The following is a 17,247-nucleotide window of genomic DNA, read 5'->3' as shown; positions in this document are numbered from 1 at the left end:
TGTACCTGGGCTGTTCATAGCAGACCTTCACACTGTGGACACTCCCTACACAGGGTTCTGGACAAATTCTGGAAACTTCTGTCTAGGAACATCCTGCAGGAATCAACACTGGGCAAAGACAAGGCATTTTTCCAGTGCTGTGTGTCTTCTCAAGAAGCAGCAGGTGTTGCAGGATCCCAGGGTGCTGCATTAGACTGAGCTTCTTCTGACCATTGCATCTCCATAAGTGCTGTTTCTTCTGCTTTGACCACTATCCCACAAACAGTGCCCCACCATCTGCACACCAAAGCCTCATTTCACATCCTTTTTTCCCCTCTGGCTAGTTGTAGTCTCAGCTCACCCCATATATGCCAGACACATCACTCAACAAACTCCCTCCCACCCTTTGGCCTTCCCTCCCTTCCTCCTGCCTCTACTGTCTTACCTCCCAAGCTGGTAACCAGTACACTCTTGCATTTCCACAGAATTTTCCTCCTCAGCACTTATCTCCACTAATTTCCTCCTACATTCAGTCTTTGTGAGCATTTGCTGAACCAATTTTCTTCTAGTCTCTTGCCACTGCCGCTGCCAGTTCCATTCTTCTGCCTCAGACTGATGCTAATGCAACACATTCTAAGAGAATTCACAGTGGCTCTTCAATTGTTCAGCCCTGATGAGCTCCCTCCCAGTTCTTTCTTCTTTTCATGAAGAGAGGCAGTGAAATTTAGCCAAGTGAAAGGGAGTTTCACCAAGTTTCAATCAGAAGGTTTTGTTGTGTTTCAAAATTTCTCAGACATCACACCTGAGTGATGCAGCCTGCAGACAAAATTTTCCCTTGGTGGTGTCATTCCCTGAACAGCCAGCCTGATTTTCCTTCCAAGCTTGTATTGACTTCCAGTGAAGAATTCACAGACAGGTCTGTACAAGGCTTAGTGAGGGGAAAAAAGTCTCTCTGCTGACCCTAGATCACCTCACAGGCCTGGCAGAATCATATCTTGCCCAGTCACTGGGTCACTCAACTCACAGATGGAGCTGAACTAGATTTCTTCTGAGAAAGAAGGAATTTCCCACTGAGATCAAGCTGTGTGTGCCTTCTCCCAAAGGCAAAGCCAGCAAACAGTGACTCTGTTGTCACTAACACTAATCCCACTGTCAGCACATCCTGCAGTCTTAACCAAGAACCAGAACTTGGTTTGTAAACAGCAGTGTGGTATGCTGAATAAATAGGTGCATGAAGAAGCATGCACAAGAAGCTCTTTCAGTGCTGCAGGCTGGACTACTGTGCCACAGTGAAGGAAAAGTGCATGTCTGTGTAAACATTTACATGTTGGAGGAAAGTGTGAACTAAGGTGTGAACATCAGCCATGGACCTGCAGAGACACCAATGGCAGCTGTCTGCATGCAAAGAAACAGTTCAAGCACCAGCCCTGGAAAAGCACATGTACTTCCCCTCCCACAACAGGACAGTCTTGTTTGTGTGCTCTGCTAGGAGGTTTTTCACACAAGAGACCAAGATTCTCTGCCTGTGGCAAATCTCCAGTGGATGGCAAATGTCCCAGCAGAGTGGTTCTAGCATGCAGTGAGTGCATCATGTTCAGTGAAAAGTTCCTCTGCCTCCTCCAGTTTTCATCCCCCCACAGACAGCTTGCCTTGTCCATGTTATCATGGTTTAGGAATGATATTCCCCATTGTAAGGCTCCCACTAGAAGATTCCAAACCTTGTTCCCTCTCTCTTCTCCCTCCCCATGGAGGGCTGGAGAGGAGAACTGGAGACACAAAAGGTAAAGGTCATGGACTGAGCTAAGAACAGTTTACTGGAAACAGCAAAGAGATAAGAAACCAGCAATGACAGCAACAGCATTAATAACAGCAACATATATTAATAACAGAGTGTACATGAGGTGGGTGATTCACACAAAATCTCCTCCCACAACTCACCTCCCTCTACATGATCAGGATGGACCCCATTACAGCCCCTGAAGAGGACATGAGGTCTTACAGAATAACTTCAGTGTCCTAGCCATATGCCCCCTGAAAGTGCTAAGAAAAATTGACCTTTACCTAGCCAGATCTAAGACACACGTGCCTATGACTAATTTTGGAATTTGCTGTAAGGACAGTGTCCACATGTAAAGCCAGCACAATTAGCATGCATTTAATATTACCAGAAATCTTATGAGACATCTAGCAGGCTAATTTCTGGCTCGACTGAATCACTGAACTACTCTTCCAACCTAGAGATTCTGTAATATAGGTTGGATATTAGGAAAAAGTTTTTTACAGAAAGAGTGATTAGGTACTGGAATTGTCTGCCTGGGGAGGTGGTGGAGTCACCATCCCTGGATGTGTTTAAAAAAAGACTGGATGTGGCACTGGTGCCATGGTTTAGTTGAAGTGTTAGGGCACGGGTTGGACTCAATGATCTTGAAGGTCTCTACCAACTTAGTGATTCTGGAAAACAAAGTATTATTGCTTTTTAACATTCAGATGTAATATTCTAAAGATTTTTTGCTCATACATGTCAAATCTCTTGTGCATGTCCTTTGCAGTTAAGAGAATATTATAGAGGTCTTATTACAAAGTGAGCCAACAGCTGAAGCATTATTTTTCAATTTGACTTTCATTGATACTTCCATTTTATGAGATTCTGTCCTTCACCACACTTCCCACTCCCTGATGGCTCCAGGAAGAGTCTACCCACTTCATTACCACAAACTTTGCTCAGAGGAACACCTGATGATAATGCAGAGTGCAACCTACCACCTAAGCTTTAGCTTCAGCATATCACAGCCCAGAATAGATTTTAAGTTCTAGATTTTTGCATCAGAGAGACACCATATTCAGGGAAACAGTTTTCCAAAGTGATGAAGCTCAACTGAGGTTTTCCTAAATGTGGGAAACTGGACAGCAGCGAGCTCTAAGAAGGACCAGGCACATCTGGTTTTACCCCACATAGATCAGTGGTTGACAATATACCCATGCTTTTCTTATATTACAGTTCTTCTTCAAAATTACTATCAGTCTTCAGCATAAAGACAGATTAATATCTATACTTGTGTCATTTTCTGCATGGTATACATTTGGTTTCGGGCAGAGATTTTTCAACATTTCATCTCATGGGTCATCTTTCAATATGGATTGGCTGTTATCTCCTACACCTGTGAAGCAGCTAAAGCAGCAGCTGAATCAAAGGTAAACAGCCAACAGTGGTAGCTTTTTGCATGGATGCTTTCCCTTTTACTACTCTAAAACCTGGTAACAAGCACACGCTGTGTGTGGCACAAGCCTGGCTCTCAGCCATGGCCTGACCTTCATCTCTGAAGGTCTCAGTAGCTGTGCAGCTCTCCCTGTGATGGCTTCACACTTCATTCTCTGCCCAACTGGGCATATTTCGGCTGATGGCCAGAATTCAGCTTGGTAAGGCAAGTGCCTAGTGCCCACTGACCTTACTCAAATGCTGGTGAATGTCCTGGATCAACAAACACCATTCTTTGAGACAATTTTTCTGGAAGCTTTCTACCATCAACAAGGCTGAACAGAATACAGAGTTGCATTCTAATACAGAGGCTTTTGTGACTTTTGTCCTTTTGCTGCCCCTTTCATTGGCAGGGATCAAGTTAAAGAGTCCGAGGAACTTAAGGCATTTCTAAATCCATTTCTTGGCACTTATGAACTCTGGTGACTGGGTTCAAAATGGTAGTAATAAATTAATGAATAATTCAAAACCACTTATGGAAGTCACCCTCAGCAATTTCCCTTCACATCCCATGTACTGAACAGTGAAGACAGCTACAATGGTTGGCTTTATCAGGACATTAAAGCTCTTACAAGAGTTTAAAAGATAAGAATAGCAGCACACACAATTTCAAGTAGAAGTTAAATTATACATGGTGATATCAAGCCAGTGTTCTCATGAAAGCATTCATTTAGTGAGTTTAATGAGAGCAATTTGTCAACAATTTCACACACCATTTGCCCAGAATTCTCCAATGCAGGATTTCACTGCAGGCTCCTCCCCCCCAAATAAAGTGCACGTTGTGTACAGTTCTGCCTATCATTAATCATCTTTTCAGCGCTGCAAGTTCAATGCTGCTTTCCCAGTAGGACTCCAAGGGAGCAACATAGCCAAAAGAGGGAAAAGTCATGGGAAAAGAACATAAATGTATGCCAAAACAAAAGTAAAAAACAAAATACAAGGGCAAAACTCCCAACCCTAGTATCCTTGTCTGCCCACGGTAGCTGCTCCAAACAGCAACTTCTGGAGCTCTACTTTTTCCTGCAGCTGAGTGTACAACTATCAAATCCAAACAGTGCTTCTTTCACCTTAAAAGTTCAAAGCAGATGTTAAGACCTTCAGTCAGTTTAGAATATGAAAAACATAACAACTTAAAAAAAAAAGTCCAACCACTTCCCCCTCTCATACTGTTATCAGCTTCTGGGATTGTTGCATTTTGTTTTTCAAATATGTCCAGTTCAAAGATAACTCTTTCTTAAAAAAAAACAAAACAAAAAACCCACCAAACAACGAACCATGTATTTATTGAAACTTTATCTGCAAAATGCTTGACTTAATAAATAACAACTGAAGAAATCATTACTGTTGATTGTCAGCATTTTTCTTCTAACCAAGACGACTGAAGGAAAAGCATATGGAAAGTAATTAAGAAGACCAGGAGTGAGGTTTGCTGGAAGTAACTGATACTGTTGGTAAATCTGGGACTTATAAATTATGCTCTTCCATGGAGGAAGAGAGGCAGATGTTTCTGCTATTTCAGCAAGGAGCTAGGGGAGAGCAAGTAAAAATGAAAAGAAAAATCAATAGAAGAACAATGAACCTGTAAATACTCAATCTAACTGGTATTACACACTTACTTCTTTTCTCTGATGCTCCTAGTAACTTTGAAGGCTTTGAGAAGTGGAGAAGGAATCCCCTGACATGATCTTATTAAAAACATTCAAGACACCAACAACTATGGCTTACTTCATCTTATCTGGACTTGTGCAGCAGGAATATGGGCAAAAGAAAGCATTAATTTTACTTTTAAATATCTGAACTTTTAAAGATGTATAGGAAGAATTGCCAGTTCCGCAATATGTTTTATGTTATGCTTAAACAATATTGAAAATCTGAAACAAAGTAAAAGCAAAAAGGGAAATAGGTGGAGCTGTAATTTGATACTCAACAAGCTATAAGTTAATACTCGACATAGGATCCTTTCCTTTTACAGGAAAGGCATTTTAGGAAGGCTGTGAGAACAGGGAGGACAGGGGGAGCTGAGCACGTCTAAAGGGGCAAGACAGGCTCAAGCTACAGAGCATTTCCACAGAGACAAAGTGCTGCTGTCATCTGCACTGGCAGCATCTTCAACCAGCAGTGCTCTGCTTCACTAACTGTGCTCCCTCTTGCCAAAGGCATCTGAAAACAAAAAGTTGTTTTCTGAAGTGCAGCAAATCAAGATTTTACTATTTTGGCCCTCAACACCTATCAATAAAGGTTAAATGAAGTGTGGGCTTGTATATAAGCATAACTACATGTATATGATAAACAGAAAACCACTCTTTTTAGATTTTTTTCTGTATCTGTTTAAAGATATGTGTGTTCTTCTATATACTTATCCACCCACCTATCTTTCAATAATGAACAAAAAAAGACTTTAAAAAAATTCCCCAAATATCTGACACTGCATCTGAAGGAATTAAGGTGTTCCATCTCAGCTGCTGTTATCCTACAGGCTTTTGAGACATTGTCCTTCATGGGGGAAAAAAGATAAATCCATACAGAAAGGTCAGGGATATATATATATATATATATATATATATATATTTTTTTTTTTTTAACTAACATTCTAAACATTCTATTTTTTTCTTTCCTAGAAGCTGTTGAATGATTGTGAATATTTGGCAAAAAAAATAAAATAAAATAAAATAAAATAAAATAAAATAAAATAAAATAAAATAAAATAAAATAAAATAAAATAAAATAAAATAAAACCTGCTTTCCTAACCCCTGGTGTCCAGGTATGAACCTGTTCAGATTAGTCAAAAAAGAAGCTATGCATAAATGTTGAGGGGTTTTCCTATGTCTGTCTTCTGTCTAAATTTAATCTTTTTTTTTCTGGTTACAGTATGACATGGTAAACTACCATCACTAGTCTTAAATTTAGGAAAGGAATTACTTAGAAACTTCAGAACTGAGCTTTGAAAATGCACCTCTGGCCATAGTTTACATTATGGTTACAGTCAGAAAGATCCTGTAAAAATGACATGAAGATGATGTAATATTGTCAGCCACAGAAAATTCTGTTTGTTCAACTAGCAAGGTCTTTTTCTTTTACTCCTATGCCACAAAATTCAATGTTACTGAAGAACTCCAGAGTGCATTTCTGTGTCATAGAATCACTTAGGTTGGAAAAGACCTCTAAGACCATCAAGTCCAGCTGTTAACCAGCACTGCAAAGTCCATTACCAAACACATTCCCAAGCACCACATGCTTCTGCACGCCTTTTAAATATTTCCAGGGATGATGACTGCACAGCTTCCCTGGGCAGCCTGTTCTGGTGCTGGAAAACTCTTTCTGTGAAGAATTTTTTCTGCTATCCAATCTAAATCTCTCCTGCCACAACATTTCATCTTGTCCTGTCACTTGTTACCTGGGAGAAGAGACCAGAGCTTATCCCACTGCATCCTCCCTTCAGGCAGTGTCCCTTGGAGTGATAGGGTCCCCCCCGAGCCCCCTCCTCCTCTCCAGGCTGAACATTTCCATCTCCCTCAGCTGCTCCCCAATGGACTTGTGTGCCAAACCCTTCACCAGCTCTATTGTCCTCCACTGGACACACTCTAGCACCTCAGTGTCCTTCCTGAATTGAGGGGCCCAGAGCTGGACACAGCACTCAAGGTGTGCCCTCACAGTGCTGAGTAGAGAGGGACAGTCACTGCCCTGCTCCTGCTGGCCACACCATTGCTGATACAGGCCAGGTTGCCATTGGCCTTCTTGGCCACCTGGGCACAGCTGGCTCGTGTTCAGCTGCTGTTAACCAGCACTTCTAGGTCCTGTTCCAATGGGCAGATTTCCAGCTACCCAAGTAGGACCCAGCACTTAGCCTTGTTTAACCTCACAGAATTGCTCTTGGTTCATCAATCCAGGCTGTCCAGATCCCCTTGCAGAGCAATAGGCACTACAGGAGAAAAAAGACTGACTTAACATTTTGCACATAAAGACACCCTGTAGACACTCAAGAGCCACATGAAAAACTCAAAGCCTTGGGCCATACATTTCTTTTATCAACACAAGCTTGTGCATTTTCAAACCCTTCTCAAAGGAGAATCTATGAGAGTCCCAAGAAGTTCCAGGCTCTCTCAACAGGTTCTCCTGCACAGAGACTGTGGACACTCCAATGGTAGAGGCAGGGTCTCCATAGAACTGGCTTCACCCATAGGAGAGAGACCAAGGGTATGCCTATGGAGGATAATTCTCAACCCCTACTGTGAACACTGGATCAAATAATTCCTCTTTGACAAGTACAGATATACCAGGAGTACTCATCATAGCTTCTTCCCTATTATATAGCTACTCCTACACTACACATCTTTCTGCCAAAGGATGTGATCCTGACCTGAATTAGCTATAGGCACATGTAAAACATGTTGTTTGAATACTAAACCCCAGACAACTAAAGATGAAAATGTATCAGTTTACTTAATACTTTAACTTGTTCTGTTACCACATGGTAAAATACAGAGACCATCTCAAGGATATATCACATGGAAGAAAATGGACAAAAGACTATTAGGATGTTTTTAACTCCATGCTGTCCCACAGTTAGACAACCAAAAGTCTACATGTATGCACAAGAAAATTCAATCCCCAGCCCCACATACTTCAAAGCTACTTTTGTTTAAAGTGATCATGGTGCAGGAACCAGAACTCTCTAGAAAGAAAATCAGAGAGGCAGGCTGATGTAAAATCATGCTATATCTCATGCCATCTTTGTGGAACTTGCTGACATAGGAGATTGTGGAGACAGAAAGCATTTTCAGATTCAGAAAAGATCATGCAAATTTATGGGCAGTAGGTCCCGTAAACAGAGAGGCAACAGGATCCAGTGCAATCTAATGGGAATGGACCAGGGAAAATGAATAAGATTGCATGATCTCATTAAATGGCAGCTATAGTTATCCTTGCTGCTGGAGAGGAAGTGTACTGGGAAACACAGCTGGTCTGATTTTGTGGGGCATTTTGAGAATCTGTGTCCTTCTTCATAGGCACTTAAAATCTGTACTGCTTGCAAGGACATCAGGAATCTGTGTGACATTCAGCAGACATGCCTCAAAACTATTGAAGTCTGTGATCATGTTTTCTGTGCTGGATAGAGCTGTGTTAACATTGATATAACAGGCAGCCCTAGAGTTATTTCATTATTTAGAAAGTCTGAAGAAAAACAGCATTGTAGTTTTGTGTTCTTTTATCCAACTCCTGTCTGCAATGGTGGTGGAGTCAGGCACCAGTCTACTGCTTAAATCTAGATTCTCAGCCCTGTCCACCCCCACACTGCTGTTCCCTAATGCATATTTGTGACAAACTTGGAACAACATCTGACCTTTGAGGCCTCTAGCCACTTCCTTGCTGCCTGCCAACAAATTCTGGCTAACACTTAAAGGAGATATCTCACCACTGACCTGGCACTGTGAGTTATCAGCCTACAGTGAGGCCCCTGCAGTTTAGTAAAACAGTGCCCCAAATACCCCAGGATTCCTAACCCTGCACACTCATATCCCATGTTTGTCAGAATAGTGCAACTGAGCTTTATTATTGCATCAGTATTAACTTGAAGTATGTGTGCTCTTTTGCCTTCAAAAATAAAAGAAAAAGTCTGAATTCAAACAGAAAAGGGCAAGGGAATACAAATAATCAGGGGTAACAGTCAAGAGCTTTCTGTAAGTGCTTTATCCTTTCAGATGAGTTGTGGAGGCAAAGTGACTGGTCTCACAAGTCATCTTAGGACTTGCTACACCTACACCTAGATATATATACTTTTACATATTCAGGATGACTGTCCCTGCTTCAAGCTTTTCTGAAGATGTTGCAAAAACTTTGGAAATTGCATATGTTTACGTAACATATTTATGAAGTTAATGTAAAATTTAGAAGCTCTCACAAGAAAAAAAAATCTGGCATGTTTAACAAATTACAGTAGGACTGGGTGCTTAAAGATTCAGAAAGAAGAAACTTAGGTCATTTTCCTACAGAAATCTCAAGGTTAGTGACAGTCTCAGAAGGTCACTTGGGAAAGACAGGGATTATGTCAACTGTCCTGGGCCCCTGTTTATCCAGTTTCAAGACTTCTGGTGATGAAGACAATTTCTCCAGTACTTCCACATGTTTGCCATGTGAGACTTTTTCCTAATATCAAACTTGAATCTTCCTTGCTGCACCTGAGCAGATTTTGCTCTACCCACCATGGTCACGAAGTGCTCGCATGTATGAGCACAGGTATCCTACCTCCTCCCTCCTCCTTCTCTGAGATGAAACAAGCCACTTCATTATGTCCTTCATTGAGATAAATACTGTTAAGAGCCCTGATCATCCTCATAAGTGGTCTTAGATTTCCTCTCCCTAAGCTGCATCTCCAAGTGCAGCACCCAGAAGGAGGCACAATATCCAAATTAAAACCTAACCAGAACTGAGCATCCTGCACACACAGCCACTGCTCCATTTCTCCCTTGGATTGGGAGCTTTGCTGTCTAGGCAGCAGCTCTGTATTGTTGATTTATGTGCAGCTTTTGACCCATCTACAGGCTCTGCATACAGGCAAAGGCAGCTGTATTCTCTTGCCTGTTTGAGTTGCTGCAGCCTCAGTGGAACTGATAAATAGACTGCTGTAGATTTATAGTCAGTGAGCAGATGACTCAAAATTGCACAGTCTTCGCTTTTATTTCTTCATTACTTTATCAACAGACTCTAACTCCACAGGGTGCATAAATTCCACAAACTTTTCTTTCTTTTCTGGACTTTGGAACAATGCAGGTCAGGCAGTGGGGGTCCTTTGTACAGGACATTGCTTATCCCTACATGTGCTCGTGCTCACAAAACCAGTTTGCATTCCCTCAGGAACATACAGTTTATACATAAATACCTCCTTCTTATATAGGAATAAGAATCCAAACCCTCAGTCTTGCATTTCAAGTGGAGTTCAGCTGCTCAAGACCAAATGTGGATCTTGGTTATGAAGATAATTGGCCACACAAAGCAATGTGCAGTAGGAGACTCAGGACTGGGAAGAAAAGTTGGGCTGCCTCATACTTAGTGACTTTAGATTTACACATCTGGAGCTTAAATTCCCAAACCCACCAATTAGCACAGGAAAAGCAGTGAGACAACAAAGTTTCTAGGAAACTATTGACAGTTGTTTGGTAGATAGGAACAAGCATGGAAGAAACGGTCTTAGGAAGGTCAAAAAACCCTCTTAGAGCAAAAAACTACCAAAGAAAGTAAAGAAAAAAAAATATATCTGAAAAAAGTGGTACTAAAAAAAAATAAGGTCTGTTTTTTAAGTTATTCTTTTAATAATTAAGATAATATTTATTGTAATATATGAATAGGAAAAAATGAACTGTTTCAAATATTCTACACTCTTTGAAAACAAGAAAAGAGAAAAGTAAAAATATTCTTCATCTGGAAGAAAAAAATTGCAACAATTTTTACCAAAATGCAAAGTAGATATTTTAAAATTACAGTAGTTTTTCACTGCTAATTTTAAAGTTACAGAAAAAGGTTTTTAGGATTAAACCTTTTCACTATGGTAAATCTGTAAAAAGTAGATATTAATTGTATTCATTATATATACACATATGTTTAAAAAGTTAGTTGTTAGAAGACACTTATTTTTTTGAGTATGTAAATCAGAAACTTGCTTAGGGTCAAATATTAAGAAGTAAAAAACCTTATGAATTGTACATGCTTGCCAATTTAATTTCTTATTGACATGTTCTATAGTAAAAAAACCTAGCCATAAAATGCACCTCTAAAAAAGCTGAATAAAATTAGAATTGTTTTAAAGTAAATCTAACATTTTATTTGGTCACCTCCATTAGCCATGAGGTTTTGGATGTGCAAGCACAGCTTAGGCTGGCCCTGAAAGTGCAGTTGCTGACACCCACCACCCATGAGTTGCTCTTGAAGTCATTCTCATGCCACTAAAGTATCTATGAACTGTGGTAATGCAAAACTTGCCTTAATAAAAGGGTAAGTCATTCATGCAGTGGAGCTGGACAGACAACAGAGCAGGAAGAATGGGTCACTTGCATTTTGAGGCTAAACTTCCCTCTCCAGTGATGTCTTCTTCAATTATTTTAGCCCTAGCTGCCTGGTCTCCACTTTCAGCCTTTTTATCAGAGGAATAAGCAGTGCAGTCCACATGAGCAGAAGAGAAGGAAAAAACAGAACCAAGAATGCACTGGTGACTAACTAATGAGCAGTTCATGCTTCTCCTATTATTTAAAATAAACTTTTTTTAAAAAGACATGCCCCCAAAATATCCACATTTATGTAAATGATTTACAGGAAGCCTCTAACTACTAGACCAACATCCCACAGAAATAAATAGTCATTACAAAAGAATGTATTCCTTGCACAGCTATTACTATTCTAACATCAAGGAAGGAAAGCATTCACTCTTTCATTCAAGGAAATAGGCTATTAATTTTCTTTTCCTGAGAAAACTGTTTTGCTGAAGATATCAAATCCTTAATTGGGAATTACTGCAGTATTGTCTTTCTTAAAAGGTTGTTATTTAAACCACTCTGGACAGCTAGCCTAGCAGAAGGCTGTGTTGGTGCATCCAGTTCAAAACACAGGGCTCCTTTAATTAGGGAAAATGTGTTTCATGGATAAAATCAAATTGTGTTAGTAAGTTTACTCCAAGCATGAGATGAAGAGGATCTCAGGGTAGACCTATTTCAGCCAAACTTTATTCTTCATCCATCTTATTGCCACAGATTTAAACGTAACCACATATATCATCAGAAATCTTTCCCTCTATTGAAAACTAGACATCAGACACTGATTCAGTGGGCTATACAGATTCAGTGATGGAAGTGTCAGCAATACATCTCAGAGAGGGAGCCAAAAGCATAAGGGATAGTTCAGCTTATGGGATGTTGCTGCTGGAAAAGTAAGAATTTATGTAAATCAACCCCAGACTTCACTGTGTGGGGAGGGAGGGGAACTTGAACATCACCACGTGGAATGATGTGGTCCTACCACATACTCGAGCTTGTTCAGTTTACTGTAATACCCAATCTGCCAATATTAATTTCTTAATGAAAAACTTACATCTGGGAAACTACATCACCATCAAAGTGACAAAACCCACATCCTGCTTAAATTTCATTCACTTGAATGACATATCCATGGAAAATCACTGCAAAGCAAATCAGAGCTACAAGAGAAGCAGACAAAAAAAAAAAAAAGCACTATGTTTATTAAAACTAAAAACATGTCTTTTTTCCAAAGAAGCCATGCCAGTATATTTGCTACAATCTACTCAATTAGGAAAAAAACAAACCAAAAATAAGAACACACACAAAACCCCCCAAACAAACAACAAATAAAGAAACTACCAAACAAAAACAAACAACATTCCAAACAAACAAAAAACCAAGCCAAACCAAATCAACCAAAAACACAAAAAAGCCCCTAAACACCCAACAAAAAACACCAAAAGAAAAAAAAAACACTAAACAAAATATACCCCCAAGCCCCCATGTAACAGAATCACATAGATTCACTGAGGTTGACATTCTATTGAATATTTCTGATAAAGGAGCAGGTCTTTCTGTAGAAGCAAAAGAGTTAAATTCTAGATATCCTAAATACTCCCACCTTTCCCTGCTGCTGAAGCTGTCTGCACATAATTTGAGAAAGTTGAATTAAAGGAAAAGAATACTGTATACATAACACACTAAACGATGGCTATGAAAAGAATGTATGTGAAAATCCTTCATATTTTCTGCTTGCCTTTAATTAGAGATGGATTCCTGATCTTGATTATCCTAAGCAGAAAATCAAGACCAGTCCCTGAAACCAGTCTTCCCTTTGTGGGCCTCCTCTTGATTTATGTAGGGCTTTAAACAACACAAAAACCCCCAGAGCTGGGGTTACTGTTCTTTCACATTAGTTGCTTTTTTTGAGGCTGTAGATGGGCCTATGCTTTAGGATATTTATTTCTTGTTATGCCCTACATTACAAGAAAAGAGAGAGCTGGGGAAAACCATTAGAGAAAGTGATACACTTTTAAAATAATTTTGTTAACCATTTCATTATAATTTCATTCAGAGTCCTCTCATTTTAAGATGCTCCTCCTGACAACCCATCTTTTTTGGTTTGGACACTACTATGCCACTTTTAAGACAATTAAATCTGTTGCAGAGTATTTTCTGATAAGTGCTCTTGGCTCATTCAAAGTAGCACCCAGATACCTTGAATAACTTACTGACCTAATGAGGCTTCAGCCACTTTGCCACAGGAACTAAGGCAATGATATTTTGGGACAAGTTACAAGGTGTGACAAAATAATATGACAAAGTCAAAATTCTGAAGTAGTTGGTTGTGTGGTTCACATCTTGCAGAGGGAGAGAGAAAAGTAAGGTAAAAGGAGAAAGGGAACATTATAATGCTTCTGTTAACAAATTACAGGGTTTACCATCACACATTTTAGCTGCATGTTCTCTTCTTGCATGTACCCAGAAAGATTTGAGGCCAACAGCTCCCCCACAACACCTTGAAAGATTTAGAATCCTCCTTCTCTCCTGTGGCTACATAGAGGAAGACAGGGAGGCTGAAACCACTCTGTTTCTTACCCTCTTAGGCAGTGCAGCCCTTATCCCTACCTTTAGGAAGAAGGAGAGACTGGCTGATCTCAGGAGAGACCAGCTGATCAAATTTCACTGTCACCCAGCCCACTGGAGGGAGTACTGTACAGAAAATGTTAACACAAGGGCAGAGGGAACATGGTGTGTCCAAAGCAAGACAGAGCAGAGCTTGCTTCAGTGCACAGCAGGGACTCCATTGCCATGATGGATGCAATAGTCCAGCAGGTTGCTAAATTAGATGTATGTGTTGGGCTAGCAAGCTGTTACACAAAATACCCAAGTCTCAACTGTTTTCCAAAATGAGTGGAGGTAGCAGGTCAGTAATATGAAATGCTTACACCCTGGCCAAGTTCTCATTAGTGGCTTGTTTTCTCCTAAAGCCACAGGCTAACACACCACTGTATAGCACTGACAATTTCTAAAGCTATCATGAGTTCAGCCACTATACCTCATCTCAGTTTTACAACTTTTTCATCTTTCATATTTCTCAGCTCTTTTACAAGGTACTTTTAATAGAACTCTGACCAGCATGACTAGAGTACTATACTGTACAATTACCTTGGGGGATATGGATGGCTCATCAGCAAGTGAGCCATCCACATTGTCCTCATGTGAGGAACACAAATCCCAGCAGATGGACAGAGTCTTTGTCATGGCAGATTTCACTCTGGACAGACAGGACATATGAGAGCTCTACTCACTCAGCTGCACAGTCTCCTTGACTCAGGTGGCCACATGGTCCAAATTTGCCATTCTGAGGAGTCAGTATCAGTGGTTTCTTCTGGAGCCCAACACTTACATGTAGTTACTGCACTCCCAAAACTTTTATGAAGTTGTTCCCTTAATTTAATTTCAAAGCCCTGCAGAATTAATTACTTGACCAATAAAGAAACAACCAAATAATTCTGCATACAGATAAACACTCATAATTTTTTTTATTTGAAAGCGACTTGTAGGTGAAGTCTCCTTAATTTAAACTGTATTTCTGTAGATCTTGAAAACTGTAACACCAGATTCTCTCTCAATTACCTTTAATAGGCTAACTAGCTGCATTAATCACATCTAGATAATTCAGCAAACTTTCATAGGCAAGTAACTGAATGCTGTCACTGTTTGCCACTCCCTGACATGCTTATTACTTAGCCACTTCACAATTTAGCTGTGTAAAAAAAACTTGTAAATGATTAACATTGGTCCTCTGGGATGGAAGAACAATTTTTTACATAATGACTGACCAAAATAAAGGGAAAAAATTTTTTTGAAAAGTTGTACTGAGCAAGGGGCAAATAACAAAAGTACATTGGGAAAGGGAAGGCACCAATTGCAATCTTCTTTCAAGGTAGAATTACTATAATCATTATGAAATCTATGCATGGAAATTGTAGACTGTGCCTGACTCCTCTCATGGGCTTACAGAAACACACCACATAATAAAAGAAACAGGAGAGTGAAGAAGCACTGAAGAACTGCATCTCAACTTTTATCACCCTGCAAATACTCAAGGTCAGGTTGAATAGGGCTCTGAACAACCTGATCTAGTTGAAGATGTCCCTGCTCATTGCAGGGGGTTTGGACTAAATGATCTTTACAGGTCTCTTCCAACCCAAAGCAATCTATGATTCTTTGACTCTGTTGCAGGTCTCAAGGATATGGCATGATCTCAGTGATGGATAGATCTGATTATTGTAATTGTATTTTAGGTGTTTCTCTTACAGGAAAAGAAAAAAGATATCTCTAAGAAATGCCAACACCATAGATCCTTATTAAGGCAGAGTTTAAATTATTAAGTGGTATTCTGCACTCTTAAAGCATTTCTGAAGTGATTGGTCTCAAACTCAAACCATCTTTCAGATGTTTACATCTTTACAGAATGATTCCTGTAATGCACATACTTGCTTATCTGCTTTTGAAATCACATGGAAATGAACTGCATTCACTGGGCTTTAACAAATGCCAGAAAAAGCTAGACACTAAATTGCATAGCTTCATTCTTAGGGACATGTTTCCATTTAGCATCCTGTATTAATATGATTTTATTTTTACCTAGATGCTTTACTTTGGAGCAGCAGCACTAGAGATCAAAAGGAACATTAAGAGAAGTTCTCATCAGAGACTGTTTGTGATCATCTCCGTTTTGCTTTGCCTTTAATTACCAAGGAAAAATAGATTATTTTAGTAAGTTTTTTTCATGCTGTTTGAAGTAACAGCCTGTCATTAAGATCCATAGGAGTGCAAGAGAGTACAGCAAAATCAATACCACACTTTCATTCAGGGGAGTCTGGTGTGCATTTACATTGCTGTGGATCCTGATGATGTAAAAGTCTGCTGACCATAATAACAGTGGAGTTGGCACACTGGTACAGATCTTGGCATTTACCTTGGGGCCCTTGCATATGTTCACAGCTCTTGTGAACAATTCCTCTGAAGGAAGTTTGTCTCTTGACAGGATCACTTTTTCCTGTGAAAAGGGAAAAGAACATGGTGAGGTTTTATACATATAGACATGTAGTCTCCTCACTGATTCTGATCAACTGCAAAATATTTGCAACTTGGAAACAAAAAATTTCCCTTCTTTGTTCCCAGGATGACAGGTCTGATACAAGTCAACTGCACTGAGAACATCTACAAAATTAGGGAGGCAGGGAAATAATTTCTTGATTCCAGATAGTGACCCTGATGTAGGAGCTGTCCTGACACTTGGAGTTGTATGGACTGAGGTGCTTGTGGCCAAAAGGAAAACAGGGTGTGAGAAATACAGCATTAAACACAGAGGTTAGGGACATGCTGAGCTGGGCCCCTATGGATTACCATTTTCCAACTTGAGTAGGGTATAGGGGCACATTTTATTAGAGTTGTTGGTGGCGTAACACTGTAGAAAAATTTAACCTAAGTTACATATAGACAAGCAACTGGAACATCAGATTAGAAAATAATGAGTCCACATAATTCACTGGTAATATATACTGTTGAGTAGCTGCTTGAGATGACATCCAACCATCCCACTGAAGGAAAAAGCTTACCTCAAATCCTAAAATTTAATTTAAATTTTCCTTAGGTGAGGAAAAATACTTCTATTTCATACTGTCCAGCAACTATCTAGAGTTAAGCATCTTATTCAATGTAAAATAAACTAGTTGATAATTACCTAGTTGATAAGAGAAAACCAGTGAGTACACCTCTGAAGATATTCTCAGCTATAAGAAAAACAGGACAAAGTCTATTATTAATGACATACATTTTAAGAGTCCCCAAGACAAGGCAATCTACCAGACTTGGCAAGTGAAACCAAAGGTCAGGAATCTACTTAAGCATGCACTGATGACCTGCTGGTAATATACAAAATGTGTTGTTTTAATGAATTCCACTGCTGGAACAAAAGCTTGGTACAAACAAACAAA

The sequence above is a fragment of the Oenanthe melanoleuca genome, chromosome 2 (assembly GCF_029582105.1).
Source record: "Oenanthe melanoleuca isolate GR-GAL-2019-014 chromosome 2, OMel1.0, whole genome shotgun sequence".
Taxonomy (NCBI): Eukaryota; Metazoa; Chordata; class Aves; order Passeriformes; family Muscicapidae; genus Oenanthe; species Oenanthe melanoleuca.
Note: the sequence above shows the minus strand (reverse complement) of the source record.